The sequence below is a fragment of the Lagenorhynchus albirostris genome, chromosome 10, assembly GCF_949774975.1.
Source record: "Lagenorhynchus albirostris chromosome 10, mLagAlb1.1, whole genome shotgun sequence".
NCBI classification, from domain to species: Eukaryota; Metazoa; Chordata; class Mammalia; order Artiodactyla; family Delphinidae; genus Lagenorhynchus; species Lagenorhynchus albirostris.
The window spans coordinates 4,432,225-4,458,562 of record NC_083104.1 but is presented as its reverse complement, the minus strand read 5'-3'; the positions used below and the strand labels follow the sequence as shown (position 1 = coordinate 4,458,562).

Below are 26,338 nucleotides of genomic sequence, written 5' to 3'. Positions count from 1 at the left end.
AGAAAAGACAGTCTCTTCAGTAAGTGGTGCTGGGAAAACTGGACAGCTACATGTAAACAAATAAAATTAGAACACTCCCTAACACCATAAACAAAAATAAACTCAAAATGAATTAAAGACCTAAATGTAAGACTGGATACTATAAAACTCTTAGAGGAAAACACTCTTTGACATAAATCACAGCAATATCTTTTTGGATCCACCTCCTACAGTAATGAAAATAAAAACAAAAGTAAACAAATGGGACCTGATTAAACTTAAAAGTTTTTGCACAGCAAAGGAAATGATAAACAAAACGAAAAGACAACCCACAGAATGGGAGAAAATATTTGCAAATGAAGCGATCAACAAGGGATCAATCTCCATAATATACAAACAGCTCATGCAGCTCAATATCAACAACAAAAAAACCCAATCAAAAAATGGGCAAAAGATCTAAATAAATATTTCTCCAGGGCTTCCCTGGTGGCGTAGTGGTCAAGAATCCACCTGCCAATGCAGGGGACATGGGTTTGAGCCCTGGTCTGGGAAGATCCCACGTGCCGTGGAGCAGCTAATCCCGTGCACCACAACTACTGAACCTGCGCTCTAGAGCCCACGAGCCACAACGACTGAAGCCCGTGTGCCTAGAGCCCGTGCTCCGCAACAAGACACCTCAGTGAGAAGCCCGCGCACCACAACGAGTAGCCCCCGCCCGCCACAAATAGAGGAAGCCGACGCGCAGCAACAAAGACCCAACGCAGCCAAAAATAAACAAATAAATTAAAAAACAAAAAATTTCTCCAAAGAAGACATTCAGATGGCTAAAAAGCACATGAAAAGATGTTCAACATCAGTAATTATTAGGGAAACACAAATCAAAACTACAATGAGATATCACCTCACACTGGTCAGAATGGCCATCATCAAAAAATCTACAAACAGTAAATGCTGGAGAGGGTGTGGAGAAAAGGGAACCCTCCTACACTGCTGTGGGAATGTAAACTGGTACAGCCACCATGGAGAACAGTATGGAGGTTCCTTAAAAAACTAAAAATAGAGCTACCATATGATCCAGCAATCCCACTCCTGGGCATATATCCGGAGAAAACCATAATTCGAAAAGATACATGCACCCCAATGTTCACTGCAGTACTATTTACAATAGCCAAGACATGGAAGCAACCTAAATGTCCATCAACAGAGGAATGGATAAAAGAAGACATGGTATATATACACAATGGAATATTACTCAGGCATAAAAACAGAATGAAATAATGCCATATGCAGCAACATGGATGGACCTAGAGATTGCCATACTGAGTGAAGTCAGAGAAAGATAAATATCATATGATACCACTTATATATGGAATCTAAAAAAAGGGTACAAATGAACTTATCTGCAAAACAGAAATAGTTACAGATGTAGAAAACAAACTTATAGTTACCAAGGGGTAAGGGGGAGAGGGATAAATTGGGAGACTGGAATTGAGATATACATACTACTATATGTAAAACAGATAACTAATAAGGACCTACTGTGTAGCACACAGAACCCTACTCAGTACTCTGTAATAACCTATATGGCAAAAGAATCGGAAAAAAAAAATATATATATATATATATATAAAACTGAATCACCTTGCTGTACACTTGAAACTAATACAACATTGTAAACCAGCTATAAAAAATTCAATAAAAATTATTTTTTAAAGAAATGTACCTCATCGTGATCATAAATTTAATAGTAAGATTTAAGAAGGATTACATTTAATGCAAAATTGTAAACTCTTTTCTAATTAACACTCAGATTAGGTCTCATCTGAAAACTGTTAGTACTTTACTGAAATGTCTGCATTTCTTTTGTAAATATAATTGCATAATCTGTAACCAAATCTAAATCCTGATAGTCAAAAATGTAGAAGGATACAATTACCTCATCAATTCATGTTCTTCTACTTAACACTGTTCAAACACTGAATGTCCTGTTCTTCTGTCTATCCTTTTCCCACAATTCAACTAAACAAATGTTTGAATGCCTTAAAAATGCAAGACATAATATCCTAGCTGGATCAACAGAAATTAGAAAAGAATCCTACGGTTTTTTCCACTATGCTTTCCTGAAACCAGAAGAGAAAGCTTATGTTATATCCAACTCACTCATGTTTAACAATATCTACTTAGGCCAGAGCTAAGATATATTTAATTTCACGTTTTGTCTTCCTATCACACAAAGTCTCTTCCATGAACTAACTTGCGTCCAAAAAACTGGCAGTTCCTGCTGAGATGAGGCAAAGGTTTAATCACTGGACGGCACTCACAGAAAATTAAACCAGTGAACCCAAGACCTGTTCAACAGTGGGGTTCCTCGGGTGGGTTTTTTTTACTTCCCTCAGAAATCGATACAACAACTTTCCAAACTGTACTCATAATGTATTCATTCCCAAGATCACTACTCAGAAGCATATAAATAAACCATGGCACAGCCAGAACCAACCAAACCTGTTTTGACAGATCCAGGCCAACCAACTGCACAGCTTCTGAAATATGCACCCCCACAGGCCTATGCAACATCAGCCTTTGGCTCCGGAATACGTTCCTTTCCTTCCTGTAGGCCTAGTTCTGGCTTTTGAGGAAAGAAAAATAAAGCTGTCAGCTGAGTGGATCAAACTTCCAGCAGGGTAAACAGAAAACGCTTGTCATTTAAATCCCTTCGAGCAAGCATCTGCTCAACAGAAATGAAGGCAACTTAGTTATAAAAGACAACAACGAGGGGACTTTCCTAATGGCGCAGTGGCTAAGAGGCTGCCTGCCAATGCAGGGTACACAGGTTCGAGCCCTTGTCTGGGAAGATCCCACGTGCCGCGGAGCAAATAAGCCCGTGCACCACAACTACTGAGCCCGCGCACCTAGAGCCCGTGCTCCACAACAAGAGAAGCCACCGCAATGAGAAGCCCGCGCAAGGCAATGAAGAGTAGCCCCCGCTCACCCAACTAGAGAAAGCCTGTGCTCAGCAACAAAGACCCAACGTAGCCAAAAATAAATTAAATAAAATAAATTTTAAAAAAAAGACAACAATGGGGCTTCCCTGGTGGCGCAGTGGTTGCGAGTCCGCCTGCCGGTGCAGGGGACACGGGTTCGTGCCCCGGTCTGGGAGGATCCCACATGCCGCGGAGCGGCTGGGCGCGTGAGCCATGGCCGCTGAGCCTGCGCGTCCGGAGCCTGTGCTCCGCAACGGGAGAGGCCACAACAGTGAGAGGCCCGCGTACCGCCAAAAAAAAAAAAAAAAAAGACAACAATGAAAATTCAATATAGTTTTTTTAATGATCAAAAGAATAATAAAATAAATTTTAAAAAAAATGAATTCAATATATTTTAGTTTTTTTAATGATCAAAAGAATAAGAAAATACTCAAATATGCTACTTTCATCAAATTATAAACCAGCTAGCATAAGTAGAGAACAAAATAACTCAAAGCTAAATAATACCATGCAGATAGCTATTTTTAATTTTCTATGTTGATTCCATTAGGTAACATGCTTCTGAGCAATCAGGTCATGGCTTATGGAAGGGGAAGGGGTTGTTGGGTAAGGAGAGTACACTATTATTAAGTGCAAATATCAATTAATAATGCAGCCTTAATTATCTGCCAACATGAGAAACATGAGCAGGAGAACACTATTTCTGGAAAGCATTAAAATTACTGATCTAGTCATTCATTCAGGAAATATTATCCAATGCCTACTCTTTGGTTAAAACTGCAGTACAGGCTTCCCTGGTGGCGCAGTGGTTGAGAGTCCGCCTGCCGATGCAGGGGACACGGGTTCGTGCCCCGGTCCAGGAAGATCCCACATGCCGCGGAGCGGCTGGGCCCGTGAGCCATGGCCGCTGAGCCTGCGCGTCCGGAGCCTGTGCTCCGCAACGGGAGAGGCCACAGCAGTGAGAGGCCCGCATACGGCAAAAAAAAAAAAAAAAAAAAAGCAAGTCTGGGGAGTTCCGTGGTTGCCTAGTCATTAGGATTCCAGGCTTTCACTGCGGTGGCTCCAGGTTCAATCCCTGGTTGGGGAACTGAGATCCCACAAGCCATGTGGCACAGCCAAAAAGAAAAAAAAGAAAAAAAACAAGTCTGACTTTGTCCTTTCTTGCTTAAAGCCCTCTAACGGTTCCTTGTTCCTCTTAGAATAAAGGCAAAAACTTAACAAAATCTTTAATAAAAACCTGCAAGAGAAGGCCTATCTCTCCACCTCAAACCATTTCATTCTCCCTCTAGCTGTCACTTCTCAGGCCACACTAGCCTCATTTCACCATTTTCCCTTCTACCACAGGGCCTTTGCACCTGCTGTTCCTTCTGCCTGGACAACCATCCTTCCTCTCTTTGCCAAGTCAATACCTACTCTTCCATCAAATCATAGCAGAAGTACCATTTCTTGAGGATGCATTTTCTAACCTGGTCAAGTTTCACTAATATCACTTATACCACTGCTGCAGTTATAATTTTACATTTAATTTAATATTAATATTTATTTCCTCCACCAGCCCACAGGTTCCATGGGGGATGGTATCACATCAGGGTTTCCTCCACATTATATCCTCAATGCCTGGTTACTTCAATAAAAATATGTTGCATGAATGATCAAATGCATGAACCATGCTCAAGAACCATCAAACATGGTCCACATTGCCTAGGTCAAAGTTCAGGTGCCTGAAATCACAAAACGTTCAATACTAGGTCAAGCTCCCAACATCATGATCTTTACTACATCTAATTTCCTTTAACAAGGTCCCTTTAGCAGAGATAATGAAGTTTATTCATCACAGGCCTTCTTCTGCTGGCTTCCTATTTACATGAGGAAACCATCAAAAAATCAAACTCCATTGAATACTCTAAAATAAAGCAATCTAAATCTAAGTTTGATTACAATTTTCAAAACAAAATTATTATTTTTTTAATATCTCGCTGTCAAGTCCCAAAGCAAAGATAAATCCCCGTTTGTCTTGGAATCTGAACCTCCTACTCAACTTATCTCAAAACAAATTACTGAAAATAAAAGTCTACCAAAAAATAACATTTAAACAAGTTTACCCATACAACTATGGTCAATTAATCTATGACAAAGGAGGTAAGAATATACAAGGGAGAAGAGACAGTTTCTTCCATAAATGGTGGGAAAACCGGCCACATGTAAAAGAAAGAAATTAGAACACTAACACCATACACAAAAATAAACTCAAAATGGACTAAAGACCTAAATGTAAGACCGGATACTATAAAACTCTGAGAGGAAAACATAGGAAGAACACTCTTTGACATAAATCTCAGCAATATCTTTTTGGATTCACCTCCTAGAGTAATGAAAATGAAAACAAAAATAAACAAGTGGGACCTAATTAAACTTAAAAGCTTTTGCACAGCAAAGGAAACCATACCCAAAACAAAAAGACAACCCTCGGAATGGGAGAAAATATTTGCAAAAGATGAGACTGACAACAGATTAATCTCCAAAATATACAACAGCTCATGCAGCTCAATATCAAAAAAACAACAGCCCAACCAAAAAATGGGCAGAAGATCTAAATAGACATTTCTCCAAAGAAGACATACAGATGGCTAAAAAGCACACGAAAAGATGCTCAATATCACTAATTATTGGGGAAACACAAATCAAAACTACAATGAGGTATCACCTCACACTGGTCAGAGTGGCCATCATCAAAAATCTACAAACAGTAAATGCTGGAGAGGGTGTGGAGAAAAGGGAACCCTCCTACACTGTTGTGGGAAACTGGTACAGCCACCATGGAGAACAGTATGGAGGTTCTTTAAAAAACTAAAAATAGAGCTACCATATGATCCAGCAATCCCACTCCTGGGCATATAACTGGAGAAAACCATAATTCGAAAAGATACATGCACCCCAGTGTTCACTGCAGCACTAATTACAAGAGCCAAGACATGGAAGCAACCTAAATGTCCATCAACAGAGGAATGGATAAAGAGGATATGGTACAGGGACTTCCCTAGTGGTGCAGTGGTTAAGAATCCACCTGCCAATGCAGGGGACACGGGTTCGATCCCTGATCCGGGAAGATCCCACATGCCGCGTAGCAACTAAGCCCGTGCGCCACAACTACTGAGCCTGTGCTCTAGAGCCCACGAGACACAATTACTGAAGCCCGCGCGCCTAGAGCCCATGTTCTGCAAGGAGAAGCCACGGCAAGGAGAAGCCCACGCATCGCAACAAAGAGCAGTCCCCGCTCACCACAACTAGAGAAAGCCCACAGGCAGCAACAAAGACCCAACACAGCCAAAAATAAATAATAAATTTTATTTTAAAAGAGATGAGATGTGTATATATATACAATGGAATATTACTCAGCCATAAAAAAGAATGAAATTATGCCATGTGCAGCAACATGGATGGACCCAGACATGATCATACTAAGTGAAGTCAGACAGAGAAAGACAAATATCAAATGCTATCACTTATATGTGGAATCTAAAAAAAATGATACAAATGAACTTATTTACAAAACAGAAACAGATTCACAGACTTAGAAAAGAAACTTATAGTTACTAAAGGGGAAAGGAAGGGGGGAGGGATAAATTAGGAGGTTGGGATTAACATATACACGTTATCATATATAAAACAATCAACGAGGACCTACTGTATAGCACAGGGAACTCTACTCAATACTCTGTAATAACCTATATAGGAAAAGAATCTGGAAAATAGATGTGTGTGTGTGTGTGTGTCTGTGTGTATAACAGAATCTCCTTGCTGTACACCTGAAACAGTGTAAACCACTGTGTAAACCACTATACTCCAAAATAAAATAAAAATTTAAAAAAATAAATTTTTAAAGAAGTTAAATCTCTAGACATAAAAAAAAAAAAACCTCAGTAGGAAAAGGAAAAAACATTGGGGCAATGTTTGGATGAAAAACCCTCTTCCACCATACAAAACAAGAAGACAACGTCCCCATGAATTCTGGCAAAGTCAATACTCAGCCTTATTCACAAAATTCTTGGATAGCTTCCTTGGCCTAAAAACCCCAGGCTATTTCAGTGACTGAGTAAAGCCTGTGTATAGATATGGTTGCTTAGGGGAATTGCCTGTTTTGACGGTAAGCAAACAGTTCTCAATGGTGTTTCAATAATTCAAAGTCATTAAAAACAGTGGATAAAATAATTCATGACAAAATATTAGATGTAAAAAATAAGGTTAGGCCTTGTTCACAGGGTTACACAATGGCACACGTAGAAGGAAGACTGGAACTCACAGACCTTGAACAACTTCTTCATTCATCTGCCCAAACAACTTTCCTTTTCCCACTTACTTACAACTTTCCAAATAAACTGACTTTCAGACAACCCAAAAATTTTCAGGAAAATGTCTACACAGAAAAGAAAATGCTGGTAAATAACACTGCCCCTTTATCAGTGTAAAACTACTCCCTCTGGGAACATCCCTGGCAGTTCAGTGGTTGCAATTCCCCCTTCCCCTGCAGGGGCTGTGAGTTCAATCCCTGGTCAGGGAACTAAGATCCCACATGCCTCACAGCCAAAACCCCAAAACATAAAACAGAAGCAATATTGTAACAAATTCAATGAAGACTTTAAAAATGGTCCACGTCAAAAAAAAAAAATCTTAAAAAAAAACTACTCCCTCTGTAGCCTGGATTAAAATTTTATTAGAAAAGCATTTTTACACAATTATGCCTTATCTATTTCTAAAAGGCTAAAGACCTTACGATCTACAGATCAGACTTTATTACAGGTTTCAAGATTCAAATTACTGATGAAACATAAAAGATTTGCCCTCACTGGCTTTCTTTTTCTTTTTTTGCGGTACACAGGGCCTCTCACTGTTGTGGCCTCTCCCGTTGCGGAGCACAGGCTCCGGACGCACAGGCTCAGCGGCCATGGCTCACGGGCCCAGCCGCTCCGCGGCACGTGGGATCTTCCCGGACTGGGGCACGAACCCGTGTCCCCTGCATCAGCAGGTGGACTCTCAACCACTGCGCCACCAGGGAAGCCCCTTCACTGGCTTCCTAATATGAATAATAAAGCACTCAAAGTGTTCAAAAAGAGGGTACTGACTGGAAAGGGGCATAAAGGAATTCTAGGGGGAGGAAAATGTTCTACGCCTTGGTCTGACTGGTAGTTATAATTATACACATACAGCAGCATACATATGTAAAAATTCATTAAGCTATATATACATCTTAAATTTATGCATTTACTAGAAATTGTACATCAAGCTTTTTTGGTTTTTGTTTTTTGTTTTTGCGGTACGCAGGGCTCTCACTGCCGCAGCCTCTCCCACCGCGGAGCACAGGCTCCGGACGCGCAAGCCCAGCGGCCATGGCTCACGGGCCCAGCCGCTCCGCGGCATGCGGGATCCTCGCAGACTGTGGCATGAACCCGCATCCCCGGCACCGGAAGGCGGACTCCCAACCACCGCGCCACCAGGGAAGCCCCATCAAGTTTTTTTAAATGAAATTTTTAAAAAGGTTCCAAAGAATTACCTCATTATCCCAAAGCACATAATGTAAGAACAGTCAGATTTCGTCTTCTATTAGTAAAAAGAATCAAGCATAGAGAAGTAAAGCAATTTGCTTTGTTAACTCAAAATGAAGAAGGAAAACAAGTCTCCCAACTCTTTTCTATCACTGATCTAACCTATGTGTGTCACAGACAATGAGACTGAATCTCGAGAGCCTTCTACTGAGAGTAAAAAAAAAAGTCAGAGAAAGAAAGAGGACACAATCAATCCTAGTTCACCAAGTTACCCAGAATAAGGCTAGAAAACTGAGGAACCAAATCAACATCCTCTCTATCCCCAAGTGACATATTATTATTCACAAACAACATAATTATTTTAATCTAGAACTGGTTATGAAATAATGCAAAGAATGCAAAAGAAGTTTCAGCTTCATACTTCCTCTAAACACTATCACAGTGCTACCTCTTGCTTCATTCTGTAGTTTTTCTAAGGGTCTGAGGCACTATACTCCCCGGCCTTTACTTTAGGCGATTTACATGTCTTGAGTGAGATAGTAAGAAGTGTATACAGTTTAGGCTTCAATGGACCAAGGTAAAGTATGGCTCTTATTTCATAGTCACAGAGTTTTAGAGTTGGGCTAGATCTGAGCAGCCAGTTATTCACTTAATGAATAAAGAAAGTAAATCTTAAAATGGTTAAGGGACTTGCCTAATATCTCAGAGCTAATAAGTGGCAGAGTCAAAATTGAATCCTGGGTGTTTCAGTAGTGAGCGGCGGGTGAGCCAGAAGGGCTTGAGGGACAGGTGGAGAGCAGAGATCGGCTTCTCAGTTCATGTGAAGAAAGCAAAATTGAAGGCTGTGTAATTGAACCTGAGGGTCCCTCTTGTATATTCCTGCCTGTTTCAGTTTCCAGCGGCCCTGGTTAAAATCTACAAAAAGCCAACCTAGGGCCACAGGATGGGATCAGTGACATTCCAGGATGTGGCCGTGGACTTCACCCTGGAGGAGTGGCAGCTGCTGCGATGTGCTCAGAGGAAGCTGTATTGGAATGTGATGCTGGAGAACTTTAGAAACCTCATCTCAGTGGAAGTTATCTGCTTACTTGATGATGAGCTAGAGGGACAGGAAGGAGAAGGAAGCAAAGACAAATTTTTAAACCAAGGTATGTTCACCTTCAAGAAAACACTGACCAACAAGACAGTCCAAAATTGTAAACTGAGTATAAATTTTATTTCTTCAAGACAAAAACAACATAAGTGTGAATCAAATGGAAAGTGTTTGCAACCTAACATACTTTCTTAGTTAGAATAAAAGTTATATCAGAGAAAACTCATGAATACAAGGAATGTGGAAAAGCCTTCAGAAACAAGTTGTGTCTTATTAGACATGAAAAAAAGCACAGAAGGAAAAAAACCTTTGGGTGCAGTGAATGTGGGAAAGCCTTCCAAAAAGAAGTCTCGTCTCATTAGACATGAAAAAAGCATACAAGAAAAAAAAAACACCTTTGAACGCAGTGACTGTGGGAAAGCCTTTAACAGTAAGGGACACCTTGCAGCTCATCAAAAAATTCATAGTGGAGAGAAACCCTTTGTGTGCAGTGATTGTGGGAAAGCTTTTACGCATAAAGCACAACCCGTGGTCCATCAGAGACTCCACACTGGAGTGAAGGCTTATGAATGTGGTCAATGTGGGAAATCATTCACCTGGAACTCCTCCTTTACTCAGCATGTGAAATCGCACACACCTGAGAACTCATTTGAATGTAGGGAGTGTGGGAAAAGCTTCAAGTATAGCTCATCCCTTTATAAACACTCCAGAATCCATACAGACGAGAAACCATACCAATGCAGAGAATGTGGCAAAGCCTTTGCAGACTCATCAGTGTTGATCATGCATCAGAGAATTCATACAGGCGAGAAACCCCACGGGTGCACTGAATGTGGCAAAGCCTTCATCAAGAGATCACATTTCCTTAAATATTACTCAACTCACAGCAGAGCAACAAAATAAATGCAACACATGTGGGAAATCTTTTAACTGGAAGATACATCTCAAGCTCCATCAAAGAAGTCATAAAAACAAGGGAGCTTTGTTAAATGTGGGAAAACTTAAAATTAGCCTTTTACTGAAGCAGCAGCAAAGAATTCATCATGAGAAAAACCCTATCAGTTAAATAAATGTGGAAAAGCATGTTCTGAAATTCATGTTCTATAAGTGATATTACTAATTTTATTGAAAAGATTACAGGAAATTTTGAGCTACAGACAACTTTACAGTAAAACTGAGGAAGTTGTGAAAAAATTGAATTAAGGCATCAGACTGACTATAATTGCATGTGTACACTGCCCCTAATTTATGATTTTTACACAATTTATACAAATGTCTGCATTGCTTAAGAAATTTGTATAACTGTGGGTTTGAAATATATGCTATGCACATTATACAAAATTATATCTGTTATAACGATGGTTGCACAACATTGTGAACGTACTTAATGCCAATGAATTGTACACTTAAAAATGGTTTAGGGCTTCCCTGGTGGCACAGTGGTTGAGAGTCTGCCTGCCGATGCAGGGGACATGGGTTCGTGCCCCAGTCCGGGAAGATCCCACATGCCGCGGAGCAGCTGGGCCCATGAGCCATGGCCGCTGAGCCTGCGCGTCTGGAGCCTGTGCTCCGCAACGGGAGAGGCCTCAACAGTGAGAGGCCCGCATACCGCAAAAAAAAAAAAAAAAAAAAAATGGTTTAGATAGTACATTTTACATTCTGTATATTTTACTACAATAAAAAATGTATAAAAAAAAAGTTGAATCCCACCTTCTATTCACCACACCACACCTATATCGCTGCTCAAACAGAACCTGGATACCACCTTATCTAAAGGAATAATTATACTCTGGAGAAAAAATGGTTCATATTATCCAAAGTCTCACACTCATCTGTCCCACAGCACTATTATTTTAATTTATAATCAGAATTATAACTGTCAACCAGTTTACAGTCAGTACCTTCTTTTCTCAGCAGTAAAATCCCTGGTAATTAACTGGTAAACTGAATTAATACCAAAACGTTACTTGGTAAATGAATAATCAAAGCAAACAGAGATAAGTGGTTTTAAAGAATACATGCGGCAAGTTCTTTTCATGGCAAACCACCTTACTTCATCTAAGACATTCATACGGTCATTCATCCATTCAGCAAACACTGAAATGTCCACTAGGTGTCAGGCACTGTTCTGGGCTCAAGGAATACAGAGACAGATACGGGGGACTTTGGTTTAAGTAGACAAACAACGGAATGCAGTAAGGGCCATGATGGGACAACCAGGGTGCTGTGGAAGCCCAGAGGAGCAACATCTACTCTAATCTAGAAGGTCAGGGAAGTCAGACCAGCTTCTTACTCTCTCAAGCAAGCAGGCTTCTCATCATTCTTTTTATTTTTTTTTGGGGGGGGGGGGTATGCGGGCCTCTCACTGTTGTGGCCTCTCCCGCTACGGAGCACAGGCTCCAGACGCGCAGGCTCAACGGCCATGGCCCACGGGCCCAGCCGCTCTGCGGCACGTGGGATCCTCCCGGACCGGGGCACGAACTCGTGTCCTCTGCATTGGCAGGCGGACTCTCAACCACTGCGCCACCAGGGAAGCCCCTCATCATTCTTGAAATATACCATTTTGGGAATTGCCTGGCCGTCCAGTGGTTAGGATTCCGCCCTTTCACTGCCAAGGGCCTGGGGTTCAATCCCTGGTCAGGGAACTAAGATCCCCCAAGCTGTGCAGTGCAGCCAAAAAAGAAATATACCATCTTGAACACTGGTCTCTTATTGACACAAAAATCTCCAAAACCTATGTCTGAGGCAAAAGAAAAACAGCATTATAATATTATCCTATTTGTGTAAAATTACTTCATATTCATACATCTATATGTGTAGATACATTTTCAAAGACACACGTATGGAAAAATATTTACAAAACTTTTAATGGTAATCATCCACGTGAGATGGAATTTCAGATTGTTTCAACTTCTTTACACTTTTCTGCTTTAATTTTTAAGAATACTCCTGTAATTTTTTTAATTTTCCTGTAAACAAGGTGAGTGGGAGAGGGCAAGCACACAAAAGAAAACTGAATAAACTATTAGTGTACTTGTATCAACCTGTCTCCCCTATTTGGAGTATTATTTGTCACATGGGGGACACTAATGCAGCACACTTGAGATCTTTTATTTACACTTGTAAGAAGGGCTACTTCTGGGAAAGTTTCTAGAGAAACAAGAAAGTGAGATGGTAGAAACCTAATGGGTGGTAATCACTACGTTAAGGTGTTCAGACTTCCTTCTGTGGATGAGAGAAAAACACTGAGGGGTTTTTGAACAAAGTAACAATCAACTGTTTTTTAACAAGATATCTTTGGTAGCATTTATAATACAGACAGACAAGAAAGGGAGTAAAGGCAAAGAGATGCATTAGAAAGTTTTGGTTACATTGTTTTTTCTAATCTGGAGAAATGGTACCAAATTTTTATCACTGGTATCTCTGGTAGATGAAAATATAGGGAGTCTCCCCCTTTTGGTGTTTATACATTTCAACAACTCTTGCACTTCTTAAAATAAGAATGTATTATACTTATAATCAGAAAAAATAAGAATGGCTATCACAGAAACTCAAAGAGGGTGCAGGGGAAATGATGAAAGCTTGGACTATAAGCTCTAAAAGGGCAGGAAATTGATCTGTCTTATTTATCACTATATTCCTAGTACCTTGCACACTGCCTAGCACATATGAGGTGCTCAATAAATGTGTCAAAATAAACAAAAGAGTGAATGAGTGAACAAATGAATATCCTGAAGGCTCAAAGAAGAAGACACATTTCAGAAGTAAAATATACGTTTGTTGATCAACATAAAGGCCAGCAACAGGAAGAAATCAAAGATAACCCTAAGTTTTTTGGACTACTTGGCTGAGAGAATAATGAGCCATTAATCAAGATAAGTAAATCTACAGGAGGTATAGGTATAGAGAAAAGCAAAGAGATCATGGCAAAATGCCAATGAACTTGGAAGACATTAAGTTTCAGGAACCAGTGGGGAATCTACCCTGAAGATACAGATTTGGAAGTCACTCCTAGAAGTTTAATATCAGAGATCAGAGCTACCACACACCATAGTTTATGGACCCTCATGCTCTTTGTCGATGACAGAGTAGAACATGCAGATCAAAACAGAATACACCACTCTTCTGGGTGCCCTGATGCCCTAACCTGATCTTTTTGCCTCACCGATTTTTAAACGCAGATTATGAATAAATATACTTTATAGAGTCTTCATCTCTCATTTGCTTCCTAATAGGATACAAAGGCCCACAGCTATATTTCATATTTTCACTATTTGCTACAGACAGAATTCTGGGTTCACAGATACAGGAAACATAAGAAATTCAATACACATGGTATTATTTACCATAAACATACAAAATTTATATACTAGTTTTATTCAACATTATTCACTGGCAAACTGTCATGATACAATAATTTTCCACATACTACTGACTTTTTAAAGTTTCAGTTTGAAACTTGAAATACTTTTGAAAAAACAAGTGTTTTGAGAGAGCATCCTTTATCAATAGACCATGTCTTTACAGATGTTTATTCACATGATAGGGCAGGAAAAGGGTTTTTTTGATACTTTTTTCCAACTTATTCCGGGATTACAACATGATACTTCCAACTATCCTCACCTATCCGAGTCTCTTCCCCCTCCAATTCATTCTACCTATGAATTGAAAACAAAATCAAAACCTTCTCATTTCCTTTGTTCCAACTCTACCTCTCAAAATCCATCCTTCATATTTTAAACTGACCTTACTCTAAGCTCAAAAGGTCAACAAGTAGGTTAGGCTATACTCTAAATGCAGAAACACACAACATAAGGCTAATCTGAATTGGAAACGAAGAAGTAAAACTATTCATTGTTTGCAGAAGACATTATACAAAGAAAGTCCTAAAGACACTACTAAAAACCTACTAGAGCTCATCAATTAATTCAGGAAAGTTGAAGGATACAAAATTAACATACAGAAATCTGCTGCATTTCTATACACTAACAACTATCAGAAAAGAAATGAAGGAGATAATCCCATTTACAATCACATCAAAATGAATAAAATACCTAGGAATAAGGAGGTAAAGACCTGTGCTCAGGAAACTTAAGACACTGATAAAAGAAAATGAGAACAACACAAACAAATGTAAATATATACAGTGTTCATGGATTTGAAAAATAATGCATAATATGCATAATAATTTGATTTACATACATCATGAAGTGATTATTACAATAAGTTTAATAAAAATCCATCATCTCATATAGGTACAAAATTAAAGAACTAGAAGAAAAAAAATGTTTTTCTTGTGATGAGAACCCTTAGGATTTATTCTCTTCACAACTTTCATATATAACACAGAGCAGTGTTAATTATATTTATCATGTTGTACATTACATCCCTGGTATTTTGTAACTGGAAGTTTGTACCTTTCGACTGCCTTTATCCAATCCCCCCTTGACCCACCCCATCCCCCCACCTCTAGTAACAACAAATCTGATCTCTTTTTTTATGAGCTTGTTTGTCTGGGTTTTTTTGGTTTGTTTTTTTTTTTTTTAATTTATTTTTGCCCTGCGCCGGGTCTTAGTTGTGGCCTGTGGAATATTTTAGTTGCCGCATGCGGACTTCTTAGTTACAGCATGCATGCGGGATCTACTTGTCCGACAAGGGATTGAACCCGGGCCCGCTGCATTGGGAGCGGGGAGTGTTACCCAGGGAACCACCAAGGAAGTCCCTGTTTGTCTGTTTTTGAAGTATAATTGACCCTTAATACTATGTTAGTTCCTGTTACACAACATAGTGATTCAATATTTCTATACATTTCAAAATGATCACCATAATAAATCTAGTTACAATACATCACCATAAAAAGATATTACACAGTTATTAACTATACTCCCCATGCTGTACATTTCACACCCAAGACTCATTTGTTTTGCAACTGGAACTTTGTACCTCTTAATCTCCCTCACCTATTTCTTTCTTCCCTCCGCCTTCTAGTTTACTTTTTAAATGGCCAAGTCCATCATCTCATTTTAGGACCACAAGAAAGAAAAGCCTAATTACCAAACCACAGTAAAAGAAAGTTATTTCTGCAAAATAAAAGAGAAAAAGGCAATTCTTATTTCAGAATACTTGAAAGAGCAATGCAAATTCTCTAGGTACATAAAGAAATTAAGCAGCAGAGGGCAGACAGCAGAAGCAAGAAGAACTACAATCCTGCAGCCTGTGAACAAAAACCACATTCACAGAAAGATAGACAAGATGAAAAGACAGAGGTTTATGTACCAGATGAAGGAACAAGATAAACCACAGAAAAACAAATAAATGAAGTGGAGATAGGCAACCTCCCAGAAAAAGAATTCAGAATAATGATAGTGAAGATGATCCAGGACCTCAGAAAAAGAATGGAGGCAAAGATCGAGAAGATGCAAGAAATGTTCAACAAAGACTTAGAAGAATTAAAGAACAAACAGAGATGAACAATACAATCACTGAAATGAAAAGAACACTAGAAGGAATCAATAGCAGAATAACTGAGGCAGAAGAATGGAGAGGTGGCCTGGAAGACAGAATGGTGGAATTCACTGCTGTGGAACAGAATAAAGAAAAAAGAATGAAAAGAAATTAAGACATCCTAAGAGACCTCTGGGACAACATTAAACACAACATTCGCATTCTAGGGGTCCCAGAAGGAGAAGAGAGAGAAAGGACCAGAGAAAATATGTGAAGAGATTATAGTCGAAAACTTCCCTAATATGGGAAAGGATATAGCCACCCAAGGCCAGTATCACAGAGAGTCCCATACAGCATAAACCCAAGGAGAAACATGCCGAGACACAGTAATCATACTGGCAAAAATTAAAGACAAAGAAAAATTATTAAAAACAGCAAGGGAAAAACGACAAATAACATACAAGGGACCTCCCATACGCTTAACAGCTGATTTCTCAGCAGAAACTCTACATGCCAGAAGCAAGTGGCATGATACACTTAAAGTGATGAAAGGCAAGAATCTACAACCAAGATTACTCTACCCAGCAAGGATCTCATTCAGATTCGATGGAGAAATCAAAAGCTTTACAGACAAGCAAAAGCTAAGAGAATTCAGCACCACCAAACCAGCTGTACAACAAATGCTAAAGGAACTCCTCTAAGTGGGAAACACAAGAGAAGAAAAGGACCTACAAAAACAAACCCAAAACAATTAAGAAAATGGTCATAGGAACATACATATCGATAATTACCCTAAACGTGATTGGATTAAATGCTCCAACCAAAAGACACAGGCTTGCTGAATGGATACAAAAACAAGACCTGGGGCTTCCCTGGTGGCGCAGTGGTTGAGAGTCCACCTGCCGATGCAGGGGACACGGGTTCAGGCCCCGGTCCGGGAAGATCCTACATGCCGCAGAGCGGCTGGGCCCGTGAGCCATGGCCGCGCGTCTGGAGCGTGTGCTCCGCAACGGGAGACGCCACAACAGTGAGAGGCCCGCGTACCACACACACACACACAAAAAAAAAAAAAACAAGACCCATCTATATGCTGTCTACAAGAGACCCACTTCAGACCTAGGGACACATACAGACTGAAAGTGAGGGGATGGAAAAAGATATTTCATGCAAATGGAAATCAAAAGAAAGCTGGAGTAGCAATACTCATATCAGATAAAATAGACTTTAAAATAAAGAATGTTACAAGAGACAAGGAAGGACACTACATAGTAATCAGGGGATCAATCCAAGAGAAGATATAACAATTATAAATATATATGCACCCAACATAGGAGCACCTCAATACATAAGGCAACTGCTAACAGCTATAAAAGAGGAAATCGACAGTAACACAATAATAAGTGGGAGGCTTTAACACCTTACTTACACCAATGGACAGATCATCCAAAATGAAAATAAATAAGGAAACAGAAGCTCACAACAGAACAGATAGATTTAATTGATATTTATAGGACATTCCATCCAAAAACAGCAGATTACACTTTCTTCTCAAGTGCGCACGGAACATTCTCCAGGATCGATCACATCTTGGGTCACAAATCAAGCCTCAGTAAATTTAAGAAAACTGAAATCATATCAAGCATCTTTTCTGACCACAACGCTATGAGATTAGAAATGAATTACAGGGAAAAAAAACGTAAAAAACACAAACACATGGTGGCTAAACAACACGTTACTACATAACCAAGAGATCACTGAAGAAATCAAAGAGGAAATCAAAAAATACCTAGAGACAAATGACAATGAAAACACGATGATCCAAAACCTATGGGATGCAGCAAAAGTACTTCTAAGAGGGAAGCTTACAGCTATACGAGCCTACCTCAAGAAACAAGAAAAATCTCAAATGAACAATCTAAACTTACACCTAAAGGAACTAGAGAAAGAACAAAACCCAAAGTTAGCAGAAGGAAAGAAATCATAAAAATCAGAGCAGAAATAAATGAAATAGAAACAAAGAAAACAATAGCAAAGATCAATAAAACTAAAAGCTGGTTCTTTGAGAAGATAAACAAAATTGATAAACCATTAGCCAGACTCATCAAGAAAAAGAGGGAGAGGACTCAAATCAATAAAACTAGAAACGAAAAAGGAGAAGTTACAACACACAGCAGAAATAAAAAGCATCCTAAGAGACTACTACAGCAACTCTATGCCAATAAAATGGACAACCTGGAAGAAATGGACAAATTCTTAGGAGGGTATAACATTCCAAGACTGAACCAGGAAGAAATATGAACAGACCAATCACAAGTAATGAAATTGAAACTGTGATTAAAAATTTTCCAACAAACAAAAGTCAGGACCAGATGGCTTCACAGTATCAAACATTTAGAGAAGGGCTAACAGCCATCCTTCTCAAACTCTTCCAAAAAATTGCTGAGGAAGGAACACTCCCAAACTCATTATATGAGGCCACCATCACCCTGATACCAAAACCAGGGAAAGATACTACCAAAAAAAGAAAATTACAGACCAATATCACTGATGAATACAGATGCAAAAATCCTCAACAAAATACTAGCAAACAGAATCCAACAACACATTAAAAGGATCATACACCATGACCAAGTGGGATTTATCCCAGGGATGCAAGGATTCTTCAATATATGCAAATCAATCAATGTGATACACCATATTAACAAACTGAAAAAGAAAAAGCATATGATCATCTCAATAGATGCAGAAAAAGCTTTTGACAAAATTCAACACCCATTTATGATAAAAACTCTCCAGGAAGTGGGCATAGAAGGAACCTACCTCAACATAATAAAAGCAATATATGACAAACCCACAGCAAACATCATTCTCAATGGTAAAAAACTGAAAGCATTTCCTCTAAGATCAGGAACAAGACAAGGATGTCCACTCTCGCCACTATTATTCAACATAGTTTTGGAAGTCCTAGCCACGGCAATCAGAGAAAAAGAAGAAATAAGAGGAATACAAATTGGAAAAGAAGAAGTAAAACTGTCACTGTTTGCAGATGACATGATACTATACATAGATAATCCTAAAGATGTCCCTGAAAACTACTAGAGCTAATCAATGAATTTGGTAAAGTTGCAGGATACAAAATTAATGCACAGAAATTTCTTGCATTCCTATACACTAATGATGAAAAATCTGAAAGAGAAATTAAGGAAACACTCCCAATTACCACTGCAACAAAAAGAATAAAATACCTAGGGATAAACCTACCTAGGGAGACAAAAGACCTCTATGCAGAAAACTATAAGACACTGATGAAAGAAATTAAAGATGATACCAACAGATGGAGAGATATACCACGTTCTTGGATTGGAAGAATCAATATTGTGAAAATGACTATACTACCCAAAGCAATCTACAGAGTCAATGCAATCCCTATCAAATTACCAATGGCATTTTTTACGGAACTAGAACAAAAAATCTTAAAATTTGTATGGAGACACAAGAGACCCTGAATAGCCAAAGCTGTCTTGAGGGAAATAAACGGAGCTGGAGGAATCAGACTCCCTGACTTCAGACTATAGTATAAACCTACGGTAATCAAGACAATATGGTACTGGCACAAAAACAGAAACATAGATCATTGGAACAAGATAGAAAGCCCAGAGATAAGCCCACGCACCTATGGTCAACTAATCTATGACAAAGGAGGCAAGGATATACAATGGAGAAAAGACAGTCTCTTCAATAAGTGGTGCTGGGAAAACTGGACAGCTACATGTAAAAGAATGAAATTAGAACATGCCCTAACACCATACACAAAAATAAACTCAAAATGGATTAGAGACCTAAATGTAAGACCGGACACTATAAAACTCTTAGAGGAAAACACTGGAAGAACACTCTGACATAAATCACAGCAAGATCTTTTTTGATCCACCTCCTAGAGTAATGGAAAATAAAACAAAAATAAACAAATGGGACCTAATGAAACTTCAAAGCTTTTGCACAGCAAAGGAAACTATAAACAAGACGAAAAGACAACTTTCAGAATGGGAGAAAATATTTGCAAATGAATCAACGGACAAAGGATTAATCTCCAAAATATATAAACAGCTCACACAGCTCAATATTAAAAAAACAAACAACCCAATCCAAAAATGGGCGGAAGACCTAAACAGACATTTCTCCAAAGAAGACATACAGATGGCCAAGAAGCACAAGAAAAGCTGCTCAACATCACTAATTATTAGAGAAATGCAAATCAAAACTACAATGAGGTATCACCTCACACCACTCAGAATGGGCATCATCAGAAAATCTACAAACGACAAATGCTTGAGAGGGTGTGGAGAAAAGGGAACCCTCTTGCACTGTTGGTGGGAATGTAAATTGATACAGCCACTATGGAGAACAGTATGGAGGTTCCTTAAAAAACTAAAAATAGAATTACCATATGATCCAGCAATCCCACTACTGGGCATATACCCAGAGAAAACCATAATTCAAAAAGACACATGCACCCCAATGTTCACTGCAGCACTATTTACAATAGCCAGGTCATGGAAGCAACCTAAATGCCCATCAACAGACGAATTGATAAAGAAGATGTGGTAAAGATATACAATGGAATATTACACAGCCATAAAAAGGGATGCAACTGGGTCATTTGTTGAGATGTGGATGGATCTAGAGACTGTCATACTGAGTGAAGTAAGATAGAAAGAGAAAAACAAATATTGTATATTAACGCATATGTGTGGAACCTAGAAAAATGGTACAGGTGAACCAGTTTGCAGGGCAGAAATTGAGACACAGATGTAGAGAACAAACGTATGGACACCCAGTGGGGAAAGCGGCACGGGGGTGGGGGTGGGGGTGTGATGAATTGGGCGATTGGGATTGACATGTATACACTGATGTGTATAAAACTGATGACTAATAAGAACTTGCTATATATAAAAAAAAGAAATTAAGCAAACTCTCAATAAAATCAAACTAGAAATCTGACAATCATAATACTACACTTCTTCAGTACACTTATATCCATTGTCCAAAACATGACATATTTAAACATGGGAAAAATGTCTACAATTCTTTAAAAAGTTTGGTCAACTGGCTAGATTTTTCTAAACCTACCTTAAGAAAACAATTTAAAAAATAAAAAAATAATAAAAAAGCTTAAATAGTATTCATCTGAACCCGAACTACACTGCACACAGCACCATTTAGGGTTCTATATGACTGGAAAAATGATCAGTCATTTTACGAAGCTCCCATTCCATCCTCTTTGGATAGGTGCTAAAAAAAATCTAGTTATTGATAAATACCTAGTCCCAACTGAGTATGAGTAGAAAATCTAAGGTAACTCTACTAAAGAAAGAACATGTGGCCAAGCAAATACGTGAAACCACAGAGGGTGTGTAATTTCACAACACTTCCCAGTTCAGCCTATCTGGTAATTCTGTGTTTGCTTGTTTTCAAGAAACTGACTTCAAGGCCATACTGAAACTAAATTTTTAAAAATAAGGTTAAGAATAAACTGAGTCGCAGAATCAGAGCTAGAAAGGATTCTAATGATTTTAAAGATAAAAAATGATATTCTACTTAGTTTACACAGGTAGTTGGTAGCAAAGGTAGAACTGAGGCTTCTAACTCCTGGAAGAGCAACAGGTGTATATTGAGTGCCTAATACCTGTGGCGAACTCTGCTAGGCACTGTGTTAGACCACTGCCCACTACTGTATATCAAGATACCTCCTGGAGACGTTCAAAAACATTTAAGGGTTACATTCTCTCTAAGTAAATTTCTCTATAAGGACAAGGCCAAGCATATTAAAATAAGCAGACAGAGGGGAAAAAAACCTTTAAAGTAGGAACGAATTTGGAACTCAAACAATTTACCCTTCCTTCCTGGCTACGAAAGTTCACATGCTGTTTACCACTAAAAAGATTTAAACCATCAAAAGACATCTCTACCCAAATTTCATGACCCAACAGTCTAAGAAAAATGAGCCTTATTCCTGTCAGAAAAATGATCTGTTTTTATCACACTAAAGAATTAGCTCTGTCACAGGATTAGAGTACAGCCATCTGAGGACAAAAGTCTAGGCAGAAAAAGAACTGATACTGGAATTTGATAAAGACCCTCCGGAAAATGACATTTAGCTGTTTCAATGGCACCTTTCATCTAAGGATCTCAAAACAAATGTTATTTATATTACCAAGAATCAAAACGGTGGCTCCATGGCCCAATAAAGAAACATATCAATGACCTAGAGGTAATTCAATACTGATGTTCTGAAACTCAGCCTTCTACTCTAAAAACAAAATCTAGTTTTATGTAATCGTACTACGATTGAAATCGTACTATGATAAGAAATACATATTTGGTCTTTGTCTCCAGTTCCTGACACAGAGCTCCTGAAACTCTTGGAATTTCCTGAGTTACAGCAGTGTCTTTTGTTATTCAAAACAAGTCTCTTTCAACCATACCTGAGTTTATGCTAACAAGACGACTCTTGGTGGGAACCCTAGATAGCTTCCAGATAGAAGCTGGTTGCCACAGGAACTATCCCTGTGATTACAGGTTTGGAACTTTCAGATCCTGACCCCAATCTGTGGAAGGGAGAGACTAGACACTGAGTTAGCCACCAATGCCAATGATTTAATCAATCATTCCCAGGTGATGGAAACTCCACAAGACCCCCTAAACAATGGGGTTCAGGGAGCTTGTGGATGGGTGAACACATCAAGGAACTGGGAGAGTGATGCACCTTCAGAGGGCAAGGAAGCTCCCCATACCGGCCCTATACATCTCTTATATTTGGCTGTTTCTGAGTTGTATCCTTTATAATAAACCTGTAACTGTAAGTGAAGTGGTTTTTCTGAGTTTTGTGAGTCATCCCAGCAAATTATTGAACCTGAGGAGGGGGTCATGGGAACCCTAGAATTTGCAGCAAAGTCAGAAAGGAGTACAGGTGGCCCAGGGCTTACAACTAGTGTCTACATTGGGGGCAGTCTTATGGAACTGAGACTTTTAACTTATGGATCTGACACTAACTCCAGGTAGACAGAGTCAGAATTGAATAGCTGGACACTCAGTTGGTGTCACAGAATTGAACAAATGGTTGTGGTATGGAAAAACCCACACAAAAGTAGTTAATTCCTAGTCTATATTTGTAAAGCTTGAAGATACAACTGGATTTGTTGATATAATCTCCCAGCTTACCTTGCTGCACACACATGAACAGAAAACCCACAAATTTAAGCAATGTTGTCAGAATAGTTGCTACCAATAATAATTAGCAGTAATTTTATGCCATCTATGTGCTTTGTACCAGGCATTAAACTCAGGATAAATTATTTCCAGTGTATGCAATTCTGAAAGGTAGACATGGCCCCCAAAAGCAGATAAGAAAATTAAATCTCATCGTTAAATTTCACACTGTACACAGCAAGTGGCAGAGATGGGGACGAAATCTAGTTTTAACACACACATCCCTGCCTTCTTCTACACTATAGCAGCCTTTACTTTTTATTATGCAGAGTAAAATTATAAACTCTCTAACAATCCTTGAGGATAACATGTCCCAAATTATGCCCTTGAAAGACTAGTCTTAAGAGATGCTCTGTTGAAAAAATAATTATAAAGTAAAAATGAAATTCTATGTACAGACCTAGTATTCTACTTTACACACTTTTTAAAAAACTGCCTTTTTAAACTGTACTCTCTTGCTGGTTGGCAAACATTTCATTTTTTTTTTCTTCCCCTTATTAGGGAACTAAGTCAGTAAGATTTTTTATTACTTTCTCATCATTACCGATATTAGCACTAAGGAAAGAGACCATTTGAAATTAGAAAATCTTAAGAGCTCTGAGGGATGAGAAAAACCATGCAGTCCAAACTCTTGCAGGAACTCCTCTCATATTATCTCCAGAAGACAAGCATCCAGCCTACATCTGAATATGTCTAATGACAGAGACCTCATAATTTAGCTATTCCATTGTTGGACAGATCTTATGTTTGAAAGGTCTTCCCCACAGCAGGATGAAATTCACCTCCCCTGATGTAGCTTCTACCTGATGTCTGTCCTCTGGAGCAATACAGAAGAGAAGTCTGCTCCCTCTTGCTTAAAACTCTACAAATATATCTAGATAGTTAAGTTTCCAAGTGTTATCTTCTACAGCAAAATAGCTCCTGACTCTTCCACTGTTCTTCACTAGATAAAGGTAGCTAGAGCTCTCAGTAGTATTCTGTTCACTTTAATCTGGACAATTTAGATTATCATTGTCCCACTGAAGTGTAGAATCCATAGGTGGACACAATACTCAAGACATAATCTGACAGTACAAGAACAAAGGGACTATTACTTCTTTTAATCTTTACATCTATAAATGTTCATCAATGTTAGCCTCTTTTCACAGCTACATCATACAACTACTTTATAGATTATGGTGGCTTTCAAATGAAAAACAATTTGGGGCCAGATCATTTCTGTTAAAGAGTAGGACCTTCCATTTCTATCACACCTATCTTGCCACTTTCATACTTCATCCTGCTTAGATCACCTTGATTTTCTTTGATGCAACATATTAGATACCCTCAGAGTTTTAGCATCATTTACAAAATTTTTGGTAAGCATGCATGTTATAGCACTATATTCAAATTCAAATCCAAATCCATATAGGTTGGCAAAAGCAGAACTTACAACCCTGTGTAATCACTGTGCTTTGTAACAAAATAAATAAGCAAATTAAGTTTAAAAGACAAACCAGGAAAAGATATTTGCAATACATAGTAATAGGCTGATTTCATTACCAAAAATGGCTCCTACAAATTCATAAGGGAAAAAAAATCAATTAATCAATGAAAAAAGAACCAGGACTTCCCTGGTGGCCCAGGGCATAAGACTCCGCGCTCTCAATGCAGGGGGCCCAGGTTTGATCCCTGGCTGGGGAAGTAGATCCCACATGCATGCCGCAACTAAAGAGATCGCATGCTGCAACTAAGATCCCGCTTGCCGCAACTAAGACCCAGCACAGCCAAAATAAATAAATAAATAAATAAATAAATATTTTTTAAAAAAGAAAAAAGAACCGAAGTCTAACATGAACAGCCAGTTCACAGAAAAGGAAATACAAATGATTATTATATAGATGAAAAGATCTTCAACCTCTCCCCTCAAAAAGGGCAATGTAAATTAAATCTATCAATATAATGTGGTACCATTTTTTACCTGAGTGGTAAGATCAAAATGTCTGATATTGATAACACATCTAATTTGTAAGGAGTGTGGGGAAACAAGCACTCTTATAGATTGCTGATGGGAATGTAAACTGATTCCAACTCTTTAGAGTACAATGTGGAAATATCTATTAAAAATTTAATTACACCTATCTTTTCTATGGAACATGGATATTCAGCACAGCATTATTTGTAATAGAAAAAGTGCTAGACACTGTTAGTGGTCCACCCAACATCCATTTTTCCCTTCTACCTCCTTAATCAGAACTCAAATTTTGTTCAGGGTGGTTATTTGCCCAACCCCAAAAGATGACTCCTAATTGGCTGAAGCCAACTATGGCTATCACATTCTCTTTGCCAGATAATCACTTTCCAAAACACGCTGGAGGTCAGGGGCAGCAACATGACCCTCACTGAAATGTAAGAAGATGGCGTACACAGCAGTGCTACTCAAACTATGGTTTGCTGATCCAAAGCATCAGCATCACATGGGACCTCATTAGAAACACAAATTCTCAGGCCCCACTCTAAACCTACAGATTTCAGAATCTCTGTCAGTGGATCCCAGGAATTCATATTTTAACAAGCTCCCTAGGTAAGTCTTACACACACTAAAATTCATGAAACACTGTTTAAGAGACTTCTGGGAATTATTTCCTTCCCATTTAAAATGACAGTCTTGGACTCCCCTGGTGGTGCAGTGGTTAAGAATCCGCCTGCCAACACAGGGGACACGGGTTCGAGCCCTGGTCCGGGAGGATCCCACATGCCGCAGAGCAACTAAGCCCGTGCACCATAACTACTGAGCCTGCGCTCTAGAGCCCGCGACCCACAACTACTGAGGCTGCGTGCTGCAACTACTGAAGCCCGCACACCTAGAGCCCGTGCTCTGCAACAAGAGATGCCACTGCAATGAGAAGCCTGCACACCACAACAAAGAGTAGCCCCTTCTTGCCGCACCTAGAGAAAGCCTGAGTGCAGCAACAAAGACCCAACACAGCCAAAAATAAATAAATAAGTATAAAAAATTAATAAATAAAATAAAATGACAGTCTTCCCAGGAG

General features: G+C 39.0%; 1 protein-coding gene and 1 pseudogene across 4 annotated transcripts in view; one reads left to right on the top strand and one right to left on the bottom strand.

Moving 5' to 3' along the window:
• TMCC1 (transmembrane and coiled-coil domain family 1) overlaps window positions 1–26,338 on the bottom strand; it is a 219,614-nt gene that overhangs the window by 177,780 nt on the left and 15,496 nt on the right. The window lies entirely within an intron of this gene.
• On the top strand, window positions 9,444–10,659 carry LOC132527666 (zinc finger protein 684-like; annotated as a pseudogene).